Source organism: Haliotis cracherodii, unplaced genomic scaffold (genome assembly GCF_022045235.1).
Source record: "Haliotis cracherodii isolate W230 unplaced genomic scaffold, xgHalCrac1.p SCAF_42, whole genome shotgun sequence".
NCBI classification, from domain to species: Eukaryota; Metazoa; Mollusca; class Gastropoda; order Lepetellida; family Haliotidae; genus Haliotis; species Haliotis cracherodii.
Genome location: NW_027266300.1, coordinates 969,927 through 987,874, shown reverse-complemented (window position 1 = coordinate 987,874; position 17,948 = coordinate 969,927). Strand labels below are relative to the sequence as shown.

The window sequence follows — 17,948 nt, the reverse complement described above, 5'->3', positions numbered from 1 at the left end:
GGAAAACGCACTGCAAGCAATCACACCACTGGTAACATACAGGCAGCCTAGGCGTGACATAAAGATGGAAATCGATAAGCACGTTACTGCAATTATTTAATCAGTCCTCGTCTTTGGGTATTTCAGTTGTCCTGTGATCTACCCTACACAGCCTTTTGAGTGGGTGTATTTGCACCTGTGCCACAGGAAGCAGTGTGTCGCCATGTCTTCCCGCCATGTGCTGGAATTCACTACCATATGGTGCCTCTCACTTCACTTGATATCGCTTCCTGGTTTCGTGACACCCTCGCAGACGTGTGTCTGTCTCAAGTATGAAACCTCGCAGTTATATAATCCAATCCATATGGAATTCCGGGACAAGAGGTACTATATCGTTGAGCAACGCGGGATTGTGTGATATTTTGAAACACGTGACAAGAAAGGAGGTGTTTTGTTGAATATTTCGGACAGAGTTATTTTAACAGACACTCTAGCTGATCAAAGAGGTTAACATGGTTTTACCCTGCATCCTCATTATAACGAAAATAGTAAACTGTACATGTATTATATTGGCATCAGTTCGGGAGATCAGTTCTCCCATATCAGCGAGTTTACCGTCGTTAACGATATCGCAGAACCAGCCACAGAGCAGATTCTGCTGAGGATGGAACAATTAACAAATGCTGGGTATGGCGGACAGGTAACTTTTCCAAAACATTACCTTTATGATAAAGACTATGGAACGAAAAGCTGTAACCAATCTGGAATATTGTCACCTTTAATGCAACCTTATCGAAAAGTTCAAGGTTAACGGCAAAAGTAAAGGACAAGGTCATGTTCTTTTTCTATTCCAGTTGCTGTTCGGCCATGATGGTTACCTGTACATCTCGGTGGGAGCCGGTATTAGTGATGATGGCGTGCCACGTGACCATGCACAAGACCCGTATGTTGACTATTGCATGTTTACATTTTTTAAAACACAGGTAATAACTTCCGTTTCAGTTAAACAGGAGAACTTGCCGTTTCTAAAATATCATATTGTCTTTCAAACTTCCACTAAATCCATCTGCGTGAAGGACCTTGTCTGGACGTCAGTATTGACTGGTGCAATCTGAGACACTTTCTCTGTGTAATTAGAGGAAACACTTACTGCAAATTTGACACATATGATAATAGAATAATACATATTTTGCGTGACTTTGCAGGTAATGACAAAAGCACGAGTTCCCTTTAGGTTCTTTCTGGTTAGGGCCCCTATTCACAAATCATTTCTATCTCTTGTACTTCGTAAGTCGATGGGAAAGTGCTTCTTTATAACTTGCTGAACAAGGGTCGAAAACCGCTTCCACAAAGACAATTGTATGCTCGTTTTGTTGAACATGGAGATACGACAATCGTAGTGCTAAGACGGTAATAACTCGTATTCTTTTGCACAGACTTATGACAGCGATAAGACAATCTAAACTCGTATTTTTTGCAATCTCTAGCGTGTAGTGTTTAACATAGACTGATAACAGTCTTAGGGCTGAGATGGGAACACGGCCCTGAAAGCCGCTGTACAGAGTTCCTTGTGCGTACAAGAAGCCTTTGGTCGCTAGTTCGAATCCCGGTTCGCCCTGTTTATGCTTCTATCTGTGTCAGCACCATAATCGTGCATTGGTTTTACTAAACTGGTAATATTGTATACTTTAACAAAGACATACCACAGCTAAAACACTAAGCCGATCGGAACAAGTATTCTTTAACATAGACTCACAACAGCCGTACAAGACCTACAATTACATTCTGTGAGATATAAGTGAAATGTTGTTGAAGGCGGCACTTAACCCAGCTCACTCTCCCATACAGAACCAGCCTTCTCGGGAAGATATTGAGAGTTGATGTGGATGAACTGGGTTTTGTGGGCGGCTCAGCGGTCCGGTAAGTTCCCGCAAGCAATCCGTTTTTGGACAAGACACCATGGAGACAGAAATGGTGAGTGTTGTGTGAAGTGAGTGAGTGAGTTGGGTTTAACGCTGCTTTTAACAGTATTACAGTTATATCGCGTGGTGACAACTTTGTTGGAGGAAAGCACGAAGTGATGCACGTCTGAGCCGTCGAACACCTCGGTAAAACCCACGAGCACGGGTATAGTCCTGAAAAAAACCAGAAACATAATCGTGGCAAACCAGGATTCGAACTCAAAATCATAGGTTTCTGTCGTGCCCAAGGGACGCAACTCTGCTCAGCGAATTGCGGCGCCTTAGACGACTCGGCCATCCATGTCCCCTGTTGTGTGAAGAGTCACTTTGTAGGAACCCATGTGAATAAGATGAATCTGCATTATCAAGTTTTAGGAATGCCCTTTGAAAAATACCCTTTTTTCTTCAATAGTGAGCAATATTTACACAATGCACACTGAGTATTCCAGGCAGAATAGGTGCCACAGGATTGAACCGCCTAAAGGCCAATCTGGAGCCAATGGTTACAATTAGTCACCTCGATGCGATGCTATCAATTCCTTGATCGACACGATTATGTACTGGCACCGTTACACAGCTGGAATATTGCTGACCAAACACAACATTTGCTCACACAATGATACGTAATGGGTTGTTATCATGATATTATTTCTTTGTAGTACAGACAATGGGGATTCTGGAACAGAATGCAGAAAATAAGCAGCCTGCTCAACAATGTATGAAGTACCTATGATGAAGATATAATTAGCAGCATATCTGTCCAAAAACCCATTCCTCATACTCATTTATCGAGGTGCCAAAAGATCCACGCATGATCACATGGTTATAATGTGTCCCCAGGTAAAAGCAGTCTAAAGTCCAACTCACTGACTGGTCGATGGCTTAGAATGGAACTAATGCACAAACAATCATTTGATTGTCTGACACAGACTTTATTGCTGGAATAGTGCTATGACATCACATACATCCTTTATCACGTTATGGTGATGACTCGGAGAACACAATCATGACACTATTCAACACAGTAGGCACTGACTGATGTTACATAGAAAATGCATGTACACGCAAATATGTGGATATCATCAACTGACAGGGTGTCATTGGCAACAAGATGTTATCTGATCACTGCCACCGCCGGTGAAGTAGTCATGGTGAGTAGATGAGTAATTATTCACTTCTATTCGGAGCTGAATACAAGGATATGTGGATTTTGCATAAATACTATAGCTTACAGCTCTTCCACATATGACCACATCCATTCAGCTCCTGGTATCGAGTCCTGCATCAACACATTGCTACAGCAGTGTTATGACATCTGCCAGATCTATGAAATGTATCATGATATATAAGCTATGCCAGAGTCATCACATGTGTCATGATATCGCTGTACACAAATAAATAAAAGCGAAAAAACCCTTGCCAAATTCAAAGCGTAAAGCAGAGTCGATTGTATGATTCCGACTATATCATGAGCATGTGTCTTTGAATCACTATCAAATAGTGATGATACCAGATATTCACGAAGAAGGTGAGCGTATCTTATCCCTCCGGTGATATCCATAAGAACATATGCAAGGGCAAGTCAATTGTTCACCTGAAAAATTATGTATGGTACAAGTCAAAATAGGGAGTTGCATCGGGCATCACTTTTGTCATTGATGTGTCAAATTTGAAAATGTTCTCCACTTATCTACCATAAAACGTTTTGAAAGGGGCCTTGATTGTTGAAACATTGATCAAACAATTTTGGAGCAAAAGTCGTATGATGCTCTCTGAAATCCAGGTAGAAATAGCATGCTCGATTGTACTTCCAAAGATGTGAAATGTATACACCAAAAGCTGGAGCTGCTTGAATATTGCTCGACATGAAGGAAAAGTTAACCATTGGAAAGTTGAAGTAATTCCCTTGTCATAAAGGCTTGTGTCAATCTTTTGAATCTCTGAAGCACGAACAGGGGACATGGACCTATAACCGAGCTTTCCCCAGGGATGTCAGTGATAAGCAGGACATGGATCTGCACCCTCGCTTTCCCCGATGTGTCAGTGTTATACGGTCATGTTGACCTATACCCTCACTTTCCCCGATGTGTCAGTGTTATACGGTCATGTAGACCTATACCCTAGTTTTCCCCAATGTGTCAGTGTTATACGGTCATGTGGACCTATACCCTCGCTTTCCCCGATGTGTCAGTGTTATACAGTCATGTGGACCTGTACCCTCACTTTCCCCGATGTGTCAGTGTTATACGGTCATGTGGACCTGTACCCTTGCTTTCTCCAATGTTCCAGTGATGTAGAGAGAAGCGGACTTGTGCCCAATGTTTCCTCAGGTGTGTCAGTGATATCATTGGATGTGGACCTGTACCCCAGCTTTTTTCTCGGGGATGCAAGTGATAAAGAGGAGATGGACTTGAACCCTAGCTTGCCCCATGTGTGTCAGTGTTGTAGGGGGAGTGGACTTGCACCCTAGGTTTTATCGTTTGTGTCAGTGATATACAGGGACGTGGACCTGTGCCCTAGCCTACCGTGGAGGTGTTAGTCTTTTAGAGGGGAGTGGATTTATGCCCTAGCATTCCATGGAGGTGTTAGTCTTTTAGGGGGAATGGACCTGTGCCCTAGCATTCCGTGGAGGTGTTAGTCATTTAGGGGGGAGTGGATTTGTGCCCTAGCATTCCATGGAGGTGTTAGTCTTTTAGGGGGAATGGACCTATGCCCTAGCATTCCGTGTAGGTGTTAGTCTTTTAGAGGGGAGTGGACCTGTGCCCTAGCATTCCATGGAGGTGTTAGTCTTTTAGAGGGGAGTGGACATGTGCCCTAGCATTCCGTGGAGGTGTTAGTCTTTTAGGAGGAGTGGACTTGTGCCCTAGATTTCCCCGGGTGTGTCAGTTATATCCAGGGGAGTGGCCCTGCACCCAGTCTGCCCCGGGGTGTCAGTGATGTACAGGTGATCTAGTGGTTCTCTTTCTTAATTAACTTTATGTCACTTCACTTCTCACAGGTGAGCGGCGTATATTCTGTGGCGATCCAGGAGAGCGAGCTTATGAAGAGATCAATCTTATCCGCAGCGGGAGGAACTATGGCTGGAACATCAAGGAGGGTAACGTGTGCTTGGACAACTCAAAGTGCAGCAATGGAACAATAGGTAGGTAGCCTTCGTCTCTCTCAACGTCAACACTTTACGAGGCTGCCTCCTTGGTCTAGTGTATACAGTCTGCCTGGGGAGCAGAGGATCGGTTGTCCCAGGCCACATCATAGATAATATCTGAATAGTTTGAGACAAATTCCTCATGTCAGAAGATGGCCCACATTGTTTGTACACTGCATACAGCTGATTGCCATGCTTAACTATTGCATAGACTGATAATATAGATATTCCTAGTTCAGGTAATGTATGAAATTATTGGCAATTTCATAAATAAATACGCCTTTATTCTTCTCGGATATATACCATGCAAAACAGGTAGGGGATGTTTTATTTGAGGTGAAACTACAAGAAAATACATCATTGTCTGGCAATGCAAGCGACTGATTAATGTGGAAAAGAACAAAGCTCCCAAACAACATTGTGACATGTCATCAAGCACGAGATCTCGGACAACTCGTGCTACGGGTGGCATGCCAGATTTACCATTGTCACTCAGACTCGGTTGTTAGCAGACCCATATTGTTTTCATGGAACCAAACGCTCAAATACTCTTTATTAAGCACATTTAATCATTAAGGAAGCAACAGCATTGATCATGTGACGTTAGCAACGTGCTGAACGTCTCCGTGTCACAGGCATGTTGCAGGTGGGCGCACGTCAGAATATTGTTGTCCAAACACTTCATATTTCTCAATCAGTAATCAGTAGAATACAACAAACACAGAACGTCAATGATAGACACCGCTCTTGATGCCCAAGGGCAACAACTCAAGCCCAGGATAGATTAGTGAGAACGATGGGATGACGAAATGGATTGCAAACTGCCTGTCAGATAATCGAGAGTCCATGCACAGACGGTGCGAAATCGCCTGCACAGATGACATTTCGTGCACGACGTCAATGTGTCATCCCAATCAGAGGCGTCAGTGGTGTAGGAATGGGATAATCGTTGTTGGGCTAATGTCATTTTTCCTAACGAATCGAGGTTCATCCTGACTTCGTGACCGAAGGAATCGAGTTTGAAGACGTCCTAATGAACGGTTTATGGACGTTAATGTTTTGGGGTGGGTATGATAAAGGGTGGTATGATTGTTCGAACTGCGCTCAATATTGCTAATAGCAGAGTCACAGGTCAATACTATCGGGACATCATTGCGCCACTAGTGTTGAGCAACGTTTCATCTTTTAAGATTACAGTGAACGTGTTCATCGTGCCAGGATTGTGATCCAATTCCTCCAACAGGAATCATTCCATGGCAAGCACTCTGTCAGAAGCATGCCTCCGAGGAATCGTGCATGTCTGGCAAACAGATATGGTTTTACCCGATATTAGTGACGTTCGCTGCAAAATTTCGAATATGCCCCCCGACCTAATTAACGTCCTAGTGCCACCATCACATCAAACCAACCATGAAAACCCACTAGATCTGATCGTCCACTCCTCAGCAGATCATATCCCCCTTTCCGTGTTCCTCCGGCTTTGTACATTCCACCACCACCTGTTAATACATTCACAATGTAACCCTGTAATATCTGCAATTGCCTTGAGGTCATCTACTCTAAGCATTGCTTCAAAATCAGACAATATGTACAGGTGGGGATATGACAGGTCTGATCATTTACTAATTCCTTATTTAGCATGAAGAAAGGTAAAGGCATAAAGAAAGAAATCATTCCATTGTGTTACGTCTGATGCGCTCGTAACGCATCTTTATATCCGCACATGTGGTCACGGACTTGTGGTAAAATACAAAGCCACAGTAAAGTCCAGCATGAGAATATATAAGAGGGAGGGTAGGGGTGTTTCCTCCCAATATGGCACCTACATTCAAAAATTATGGCACCAATCTTGAAAATTCATTTGTATTTCATGAGAATAATTTGTCTGGACCATCCACAAGGGTGATAGGAATACCTACAATAAAAAAAACGTTCTTATATTTGTAATCAAAAATTTGATTTCCCTAACGTCAGTCAGATAGCCAGAAAGCGATGAGTTTCCATAGCAAATTTTGAGAGGATAGAAGGGAGATTACTTCTTTGGAATTTTCTTTTAAATGATATGGATGACACAAATATCATTATTCCTTTCTGTGTGAAGTTGGGGTGAGGTGTGGGGTAGAGTGGTGTGGGATGGGGTCGAGTAGATTCTTTCTTATTTCCTTCGGGATGATGGGTGAACCTACTACTGTTTAGAAACAAAGAGTGCCTTCTGTAAACTTCATCCTGAATATGGTTACAGAGAACGAAGCGCTGCCGATCTCTTTCATGCTGTCTTCGGGGGATATGTGTACAGAGGCAGGAATCTTCTTGACTTGTACAGGCGCTATCCGTACGGAGACGCCATGACCGGGTGAGTACACGCAGAGTGTAGTGATTGAGTTTGTGATTGAGTCATACAACAGTGTGTCAGCTTAATGTCGGAGGAATGCCCTAAGTGAATCTTGTCTTAGACATTTACCTCTATGGCTAAACTCATGAGCACCGGTATGGTGCTGACATCCCAAGAAACATCAGATGTTTCAGCCAAAGTTGTCAAAGGAATGCACCTCTGCACAGCGAATTACAGTGCCTTAGACAACTGGGTCATCCATGCCCCCACAGAGGTAGGAAGTTAATCTATTAATTTAAAAATTAACGTTAATTGGCAATAAAATCAAACTGCCGAAGATGTTTTTGGGTTTTCAGACTGATACCACAAGACTTAAGGTTAATTTTTGGCTTAGTGAGTTAACGCCGTCTGAACAATATTTAGTTATGTGAACTTATTCAAACAGGATAAAATGAATATTTACTCATGTCTTCGACATTTACCACTTTAATGCCAAAAGACCAAATATCATAGTTTGGGTGACGCTTAGATCTAAACCCAAGACCAGAGGATTCTAGAGACAGTTAACAGATGAAAATCAGCACACATGAATTCCGGTGCATTATGACTCCAGACCACCCGTGCCACTTGAAAGTCACATTAGTCACTTGAAAGGGTATATGCCAGTGACACTAGGATGAGATCATTTGGGACAATTGACAGAGGTCACAAAGAGGATGTTATAATGCATTGTGGAGTGTATCTTCTTGATAACCAATGATTCCTCCAATTATATATGTATATGTGTCTATATCTGCCTGAATATGCATCTGTGTTTGTGCATGTAGCTCTCTCTGTGCCCACACCTGACTGAGTCTACGTCTGCGTCTGCGTCCGCGCCTGCGACTGTGTTTGTATCTGTGTCTGTTTTTTTCCAGCCAAATGTCAGTGTTAACTGAGGTGTTAACTGATCTACGGCTGGACATCGTCCCCGCTTCCGGTTTGTGATGGAAATCAGTGTCCGTGTGACGCCAGGGAGCGACCCAGGGACTTCTTACTGACCTTTGGTCAAGCTGAACAAGGTGATATTGCGAGGGTTAAGTCTATCCTTAAATCAAAACGATCGCGTATATTGCTACAACCGTGTTTATCTGTTTTCGTCCAGATTGATCATAGCATATGCATTCTGTGTTTCTTCAGGAGAGGTATACCTTCTGACGACGTCTTCAATAACGGCTTCCAAAGACGATGGCGTTGCTTTGAAAATAGTGTCATCACTTGGGTAGGTACTTTCTTATCTCACGCCAGGATATCAACATTTTATGCGGCTGTGTCAGACGTCTCGGCGGTAAGCCAATGTATTAACCTTACGTTTAAGAAAAGGTATGCCTGCACCAGGACCGAACACACATTACAGGTAACAGTTGATCAAGGCATTGCCTACAATGGCTTAAGGTCCGATAATCTTGTTAGGAACCACAAAACATTTGTTTCAGGACATCCCACGTGTCCAGTGAACAGTTACATTTTAAATTTATAATCTGTTAAACAATGAAAAAAGCCTCCTCCTCTCTGTCCCCGCCTCCTCCTCCTCCACTTCCAAAACATCAAAGGCCTTTCCCTTAAAAACATTATAAATTCACATTAGTTTCAGCAGTAGATATTTTGTGATGTTCTGTTTCAGGGAGAAGGCGGTAACTTATGGGTGTGGTGGCAGGGGCAAGTCTACAGGAATCGTGGTGGTCGCTCTGATGATGTTGGTGCTGACGTGGTGTTGAGGACGTTGACTGAAGACTTTGTATATTTGCTAGATATGAATATAAATGCTTCTTAAATGGAGATGTTTGGTAATATTATAATGTGGTAATAGTATAACTTCGAGACATCATGATCAGGGTTCTGTATTCTAATATTGGAATATGTTTGGTCAGGAATGCGGCACAAAGTGCAAGGTTCGAGTATTGTTTTGGAGGATGGTTTTGTGAATACACCTATATGACTTGTGTAGTGTCCAAGTGCAAGGTTCGAGTGTTGTTTTGGAGGATGGTTTTGTGAATACACCTATATGACTTGTGTAGTGTCCACAACAGTTTTATGCAATTCCTAATGCGTGAGGCTCAGAACATCAACCAACGCTCGTTTTCAGGGTGCTTATCAAGCTCACATAAACTAAATGTAAGACTGTGTACGTTTGCAGTTGTTTGGGCCACTATTTTTATATTACTATTTATTTACCTTGAAGGATGTAGATCTATGCAAAATTATATTTAGTATGTATCCATCAAACCCATCACACTCCATGAATTCTATTGTCTAGCGGCCGCGGTGCATAGCTGAACAAATTATTACTATGGTCAGCATTGGTCAGTACACAACACTGCTGATGGTGACCTGCTTGATTGATCGTTCCCCTCCTTTTTAGGGCAAGAAACATTTTGTTATCTGATACATTTTGTCTTATATATATACAATTTACAGCAGTTTTATTACAGTTTACATCAGTATTACATTTTACCACAGTGTTATAACATTTTCCTCAGTTTATTACAATTTACCACGTTATTACAATTTACTTTGTAACAGACGGGTGCCACCTGTGGGGCAGGATACGTTCACCTTCTCGAGAACACCTGGTATGATTAATATTTGAAAGTGATTCATAAACACATGCTCATGATATACACTCTTTATAAACAGAAACACACAGGTCGTATGTAGTTCATTGAACCTGACTTCACAAAAACTCCGGTATATAAATTGGATATATGTTATTGGAAAATGTCTGTGGCCTCATTTTCGACAAACGATGCGTCAAAATGCAGCCATTGTCGATTTGCAATGTCTTAAACGGCATTGTTTCCACACTTGTTCAAACATGTCATCCATGAAAACAGTAAAGCAAAATGCACGTGCAGGTTATGACTTTCGTAATTCGTGGTAGAAGCTATAAAAAGGCAAGCATTAGAGGTAATACATGGCATTAGAGGTAATACAGGGCAAGTAATACAGTGAGTGAGTGAGTTTGGTTTTCGGTGAGATATTGAATGAGTGAATGAGTATTTCAGTTATATCACTGCGTGTCAGCTTAATGTGGGAGGAAAGCCCGACGTGATGCAGGTGTTAGACGTTTACCACTTCGGTGAAACTCACGAGCACGGCTATGGTGCTGATAAACATGGCGAACCGGAACCCACAATCTTAGGTTTCTGGCGTGCCAAGGGGACGCAACTCTGCACAGCAAATCGCCGCGCCTTAGAATCGGCCACCAGTACCCCCAGAGGTAATACAGGGCAGCTACTTTGTTGTACAGATACTTAGGATTATATGTCTTACAAGGGGGAACAGCCAGACAGATATAAGATTCAACAAGGTGTTAGCCAAGGTGGTGAAATCTCTGCTTGTTTTTTCTTGCTTTATCAATGATCTAATTACAGCCCTCGGACAAACACAATGTGGCCTTCGTGCATAAGTATGGGTATTCCTACAGTCGTGCATGGTGACGTGGCACCTAACGTGTAATTCATCAACAAGCTCAATAATTATGTTCACCAAAGCAAAACGTTAGGGGCATTGCTTCGTGATACTCAATTTACTACCACTGATGCTACAGTATATGGTGGGATACTCATTAAATATAATCTTACCTGTAAAACGAGAATTTAGACGAGCCGTCAGAACGCAAGGCCAAATATTACATATCATTATAATCACAATAGGGCCGCAATATTGCCGATGCGATGTAAAATCTTTACTCACTCCCTCACATATCATTATACCAGCAAATCATAAGAGGCTGGAAGTCGGTGTTGTCAGACATTGGCACAAGTCGAAAATGCCTCGAATTGCCCTCCTCTCGCTCTGTTTAGGTACAGTTTGCCTTCGAGAAGCGCTCCCATCCCAAAACCTCTCGAACGATCAAACATGTCCTGGCATTTCACTAGCCCTTCAATTATTTACTGCCACTGACAACACTCTCAACTGTCACCTACCATGACAGACATACCTATGACCACAAGATATATATGGCTTAGTCTTGCAACGTATTAATTAGGCTACGTTTGTGAGTATGGTCCCTATTCATGGTTCATTGCTGCATACAATGCCACGCAGGTCTCGGCTGTATCTCGCCAGATCATCTGCCCCTGTTGTCTGTATGTAAATATCAGATTTCTTTAGGACCTTGGATGGAGAATACTTTCTTTTGGCACCAATATCCAGCAGGATAACCTGAGTGTCCTCACCAGTACTGATGACGCGTGTTATCATCTGCGCCATGACAAGGACTGCGACCTTCTTGGCTTCAGGTCTTCCTCCGCGGGCACCTGCAAAAAAGAAGTCTACATCCTGCAGGACTGTTGCGAGATCAGCAGGCTCCTCTCCGAAGCTGGAGACTGTGGATGGTTCTGAACAGCTCCATTTTGGTAGTGCAGTGGTTGAACCGGTCCTGGGACACCGTGTGCTGACCAAATGTGACCACGCTGACGGGGAAGATGTCGGAGGCGCCAATGAGGAAGTTGAGGACGTCGTTCCATGGAGAGAATGTCTGAGTGCTGGCCTCCACGAGGTACACCAGGTCGATGGCGGGGTTGAAGCCACATGCTCGAACAGCAGATAGAGCGGTACATAGTAACTCCCTCACCCCAGTCAGAGAGAGAGAGAGAGAGGGCGGGGGGGGGGGGGGGGGCGGAGATTGGAACAGTAGATAGCGTGGTATTGTGAAACACCCAGGACACAAACTCGGATCTCTCTCAGTGTAGTAGCATGTCTTATTCATATCAGTCAGCTGAATTGGTTAAAAACAGAACCTAATTTTGGTTTTCGAATAATGAAATAGTTTGAGCTTACAGGACAATACATGATGAAAATGAAAAATATCCCAAATATCACCTAATCACTCGTCAACAGGTATGTATTCTTGAATATTTAGAAAATGATAATTCTTCCGTGTATAGTTTTCTACTTGACCGTTTTAACATGGTACGAGCGTCAGCAGATAATGTGTTAAACAACTTTGGAAAAAGTTTGATAAATTTATGCAGTATATGAAAGATGTGGGTCAGACTCAGAAGTTGGAGACTATACGTTTATTGGTAATCAAGGTGCTAGCACCATAGCGTCACAATCTGTTCATCTGGGTTGTTTGACGTATGCTGTAATTTCAACATTGTATCATGCAGGGAATACTGTCATCTTCCTCTCATGGCTAGCTTACATACTTCTATGCAGACTGAACCCGTGCAAGCTCATGGTAATAAGAAGGCTTCCAAATTCGTTCGGGTCAATGATAAAGCTGACCAATTTATGTATAACTTGTTGAGCAGTGAATGCTACTCTTTATTAGAAAAGGCTGTTGTCGAAGTGTTACACAATATAGACGAAAGTGTTAGATACATGTCAGAGGCCTTGTGCACGGCAGCAAGCGACATAATAAGAGTGTGTACGTCTAATACATCTAGTCAACTGTGGTTTCACCGTGAATTTGAGCTACTCAAAAAAGAAAGATGTCAATAATTAAACAATTTTAGGAGTAAAAAGGATAATAACTCATTATATGATATTGCATACGCGATTCCAAACAATTTTGGGCCACTCTTAAAGGGCTAAATACTAATCGTTATACACAAAACAATATTCCAATTGATGATTGGTTTAACCATTTCAGGGGTCTGATTTCAACTTCTACAGAGAACGAGGAAAAATGTTTTGATATCGACTAATCGAATGCATTTGATAACTCTTCTTGTCAGTTGGCTTCAGATGTTCTTGATTCACCTTAAACAAGAAATGAAATTTCAGAAAGCATCGCAAACTTAAAAAGCAATAAAGCAGCTGGTGAAGATAATTTGATTCCTGAATTTTTTAAATATTCGTCCGAAATTCGTCTCCCCTACCTTGAAATGCTTTTTAACGTTATGTTTGAAAAGACTTATTTTCCAGAACAGTGTACTTTGGGGATTGTAATTCCTCGGGCTTCTGGCCTTGATTGTGGGTCAATCCAGTGATTAGCATCATGAACATCGATCCACGCAGTTTGGAAACGTTGACATGCACCAACCAGTCACCGCTCGCTGACTTGGTTGGTGCATGTCATCGTATTCGACTCACTCACTCACTCACTCACTCACTCACTCACTCACTCACTCACTCACTCACTCACTCACTCACTGTTGGTTGGTTGGTGGGAAAAACAAAGCAAGTCAGTTGAATGAAATGACTTGTACCGTTACTGGTGTAACTGAATTCAACAATCTTATAAATCACATATATAATATGTTTTTCAGCTAATCGGTGGGATAAAAATAGCACGATTTGATGTTATATCTATAACAAAACTTACAGTCCGCGGATCCGTAAGGCAAGTAAACATAGTGTGGTCTAAGGGATCCCAATACAACAAAAGATCGGGTCGGATGATCGCGTCATCGTGCTCCCATGGCGTGGGTCGATGCTCATGCTTTCAGTCACCGGGTTTGTCTGGTCAAGGAGTGTGAACCAACTATTGGTGAAATATTGGTGAAACACCATACACCCATTGACCGTGACTATCACAGTCCACACATGCACCACGAACATTTCACCGTGACTATCACAGTCCATACGTGCAAAACGAAACACCGTCACCCATAGCTTAGCCCGGGGGACTGAATGATGCACAGGGACGTAGACCTGTACCCTAGTTTGCCCGGGGTGTCAGTGAGGTACAGGGACGTAGACCTGTACCCTAGTTTGTCCGGGGGTGTCAGTGATGTACAGGGACGTAGACCTGTACCCTAGTTTGCCCGGGGTGTCAGTGAGGTACAGGGACGTAGACCTGTACCCTAGTTTGTCCGGGGGTGTCAGTGATGTACAGGGACGTAGACCTGTGCCCTAGTTTGTCCGGGTGTGTCAGTGAGGTACAGGGACGCCAAACCCAACTCCTGGCGTCCCTGTTTCCTGGGTGTGTCTCGGTACAATACTCAATACTATCTTCTGTTCCAATCGGAGGGCTTGCCTCCACCACCAACCTTTACTGACTGTTAACCAAGGATCTGTGATTTGGTTGATGCATGTCATCGTATTCCAATTGCGTAGATCGGTGCGTATGATGTCAATCACTGGATTGCCTGGTCCAGACTCGATTATTTACAGACGGACATCATACAAGCGTTAAATAACAAACAAACAAACAAACAAATACAAATACTGGATCCGCCCTTGGTGATGTCGCGAGTCACTTCCTGAATCAACATGTCACGTCACTTTCCCTTCTCGCAGGTGAGCGGCGAATATTCTGTGGCGATCCAGGGGCGCGAGCTTATGAAGAGATCGACGTCATCCGCAGCGGCAGGAACTACGGCTGGAACATCAAGGAGGGGAACGAGTGCTTCGACAGCGCCAGGTGCAGCAATGGAACAATAGGTGAGTAGCCTTCGTCTCTCTCACCGTCAACACTTCACGAGACTGCCTCCTTGGTCTGACTAGAGTCTGCACGGAGAGCAGAAGGTCGGTGGTTCGATTCCCTCTGCGTCATACCGAAAGACGGTAAAGATGGTACTTGATGTTGCCCTGTCTGGCATTAGGGATATAACACAATTACTGTTCGACTCGGTGTATACGCACCTTCCCGAGGCAAGAGCGTCCACTAGCCTTTTTATCTTGTTTCCACTCTCTACACATCATGCCCACTTTCCTGTGCTAAATATGATTGAACTATCGCACAAATAGATAGTCCAACCAAAGAATGTTTTACAAAATCAACTTCCACTTGTGTGCTGGAGGTAAAGACTCGATCATATTTTGTTTGGGGTGAGATGGGGTGGAGTGGGTGGTTCGTGTGCTTCGCGTAAACACTCGATCATATTTTATATGAGGTGAGCTGGGGTGGAGTGGGTGGTTTGTTTGCTTCGGGTAAAGACTCGATTATGTTTTGTTCGGGGTGAGGTGGGGTAGAGTGGGTGGTTTGTGTGCTTCGGGTAAAGACTCGATCATATTTTGTTCGGGGTGAGGTTGGACGGACTGGGTGGTTTGTGTGCTTGAGGTAAAGACTCGATCATATTTTGTTTGGGGTGAGGGTGGACGGACTAGGTGGTTTGTGTGCTTGAGGTAAAGACTCGATCATATTTTGTTCGGGGTGAGATTGGACGGACTGGGTGGTTTGTGTGCTTGAGGTAAAGACTCGATCATATTTTGTTCGAGGTGAGGTGGGGTGGAGTAGGTGGTTTGTGTGCTTCAGATAAGATATGGCCGATTCCCATTCTGTTTGGAAAAAAGACAAAATTCTGTAAACTTGTGGTTACAGAGAACGAAGCGCTGCCGATTTACCTGTACCATCACACGAGCCTCCATCACGCCGTCGTCGGGGGATATGTGTACAGAGGCAAGAAGCTTCCTGATCTGTACGGGCGCTATCCGTACGGAGACGCCATGACAGGGTGAGTACATGCAGGTGTGTGGCCAGAAGTTCATTTTACATAGAGGCACCACGGGAAACTTGAATCAGGTCACTCGGACTATGTGAAGAAGGTCACCCGTATCACTTGTAGGAGGTCACCCGTACCACTTGAAGGAGGTCACCCGTACCACTTGAAGAAGGTCACATGTATCACTTGAAGGAGGTCAACCGTACCCCTTGAAGGAGGTCATCCGTATCACTTGTAGGAGGTTACTTGCATTACTTGAGACAAGTCACCCGTACCACTTGAAGGAGGTCACCCGTACTACTTGAAGGAGGTCATCCGTACCACTTGAAGGAGGTCAACCGTACCCCTTGAAAGAGGTCATCCGTATCTCTTGAAGGAGGTCAGTCGTACCACTTGAAGGAGGTCAACCGTACCACTTGAAGCATGTCGCTCATATCACTTGAAAGAGGTCACCCGTACCACTTGAAGGAGGTCCCCCATACCACTTGATGGAGGTGCACTGCATTACTTTTGGGAGGTCACCCATACCACTTGAAGGAGGTCACCGTACCACATGAAGGAGGTCACCGTATCACCTGACGGACGTTACCCGTGCCACTAGAAGGTGGCTGTGGTATTTGCTTTGTGATCACCTAGCGGCCTGTACTTACTTAACAATCCCTGATTCCAACCACTTAGGCAGAGATATATGCCCTTATATGTGTCTGTGTCCTCGTCTGAATCTATGTTCGCCTGTATGTGCATCTTTGTCTGAATCTATATCTGCGACCGTTTTTTGCATCTCTGTCTGTTTTCAGCGCCAGGTCGGCATTGACCGAGGGCAGCGACGGCTTGACATCGTCCCCGCTTCCGGTGTGTGACCGAAAAAATTGTCCGTGCGGTGCAAGGGAGCGACCTAGAAACTTCATACTGACCTTTGGTCAAGATGAACAAGGTGAGATCCCGAGGGTTAAGTCTTTATTCATCACCAAATGCCGAGTATACTGAAATAAACATGATTGTCTGTTTCCAGACTGATAGATTGACATTTTGTGTTTCTTAACGAGAGATGTACCTTTTGACGACGTCTTCAGTAACGGCGTTCATAAGCGACGGAGTTGCTTTGAAAATAGTGTCATCACTTGGGTAGGTACTTTCTTAAATCTCCCCAGGACAACATTCTGTGCAGCTTAGTCAGACACCTGTGTGGTGCGGTAATGTTTTGATATACCTGTGTCACCCCCGACTTTATATTTATGAGGATCTGATCTCCATAATGACGTATAGTACTTGGATGATGACGTATCTGTCGTTGTTCAGCAAAGAGAGGCGATATCAGATATCTCGTATATTAAATACAGATGAGCGTAATCTTGGCACTCCGACCATTTAAAGAACACAGGCGGTCGGATGACTGTCATTGATTGCTACAGGGAACAGGTGATCAAGCATTGCCTACCACGGCTGAAGGTCCGATAACTGTTTTAGGAACCACACCACGTTTGTTTCAGGATCCAGTGAACAGTCTGTCTGTCTTTTGTGTAAACCCTGAGGTCAAAGTATTGTTTCCAGTATTTGCAGAACAATATAACAAGCCTCTCCCCCTCCCCGTCCCCACCCCTACGCACCCAACCCTCCCCCTCTACACCCATCGCTCCACCACCCCAATACCCCACCCCCACCCACTATCCACTTTCTCCATCCCTTCACCTCCATCCCCGGAGCATCAATGGCCTGTCCCTATAGGTAGTATTATATCACATAGTTACCAGCAGTAGATATTTTCCGATGTTCTGTTTCCGGGAGAAGGAGGTAACTTGTGGGTGTGGTGGCAGGGGAGAGTCTACAGTCGTGGTGGTCATGCTGATGATGTCGGTGATGACGTGCTTCGGTTCTTGGAGTGTTGAAGACGTCGACTGAAGACTTTATGTATTTGCTAGATCGTAATAAGAACTTAATTCTTATAAACGAAGATCTTTGGTAACGGGAACTGTATGTCATATGCAGACCTCCACACACCAGGGTTCTGCATTCTTATATTGGAATATGTTTGGTCAGGAATGTGTCAGAAAGTGCAAGGTTCGGGGGTTGTTTTGGGGTAACCATGAAGAACTGGTATATTCACTGAACGTAGGCACGGATGTTAACAAGTGGTTGATATTGGCATGTATCAG

The 17,948-nt window shown here is 43.8% G+C and overlaps 1 pseudogene; it reads left to right on the top strand.

The window, feature by feature from the left end:
* The first annotated feature begins 202 nt into the window (after window positions 1–202).
* LOC139441644 (HHIP-like protein 2) lies at window positions 203–17,694 on the top strand (annotated as a pseudogene).
* The last annotated feature ends 254 nt before the right edge of the window (window positions 17,695–17,948 follow it).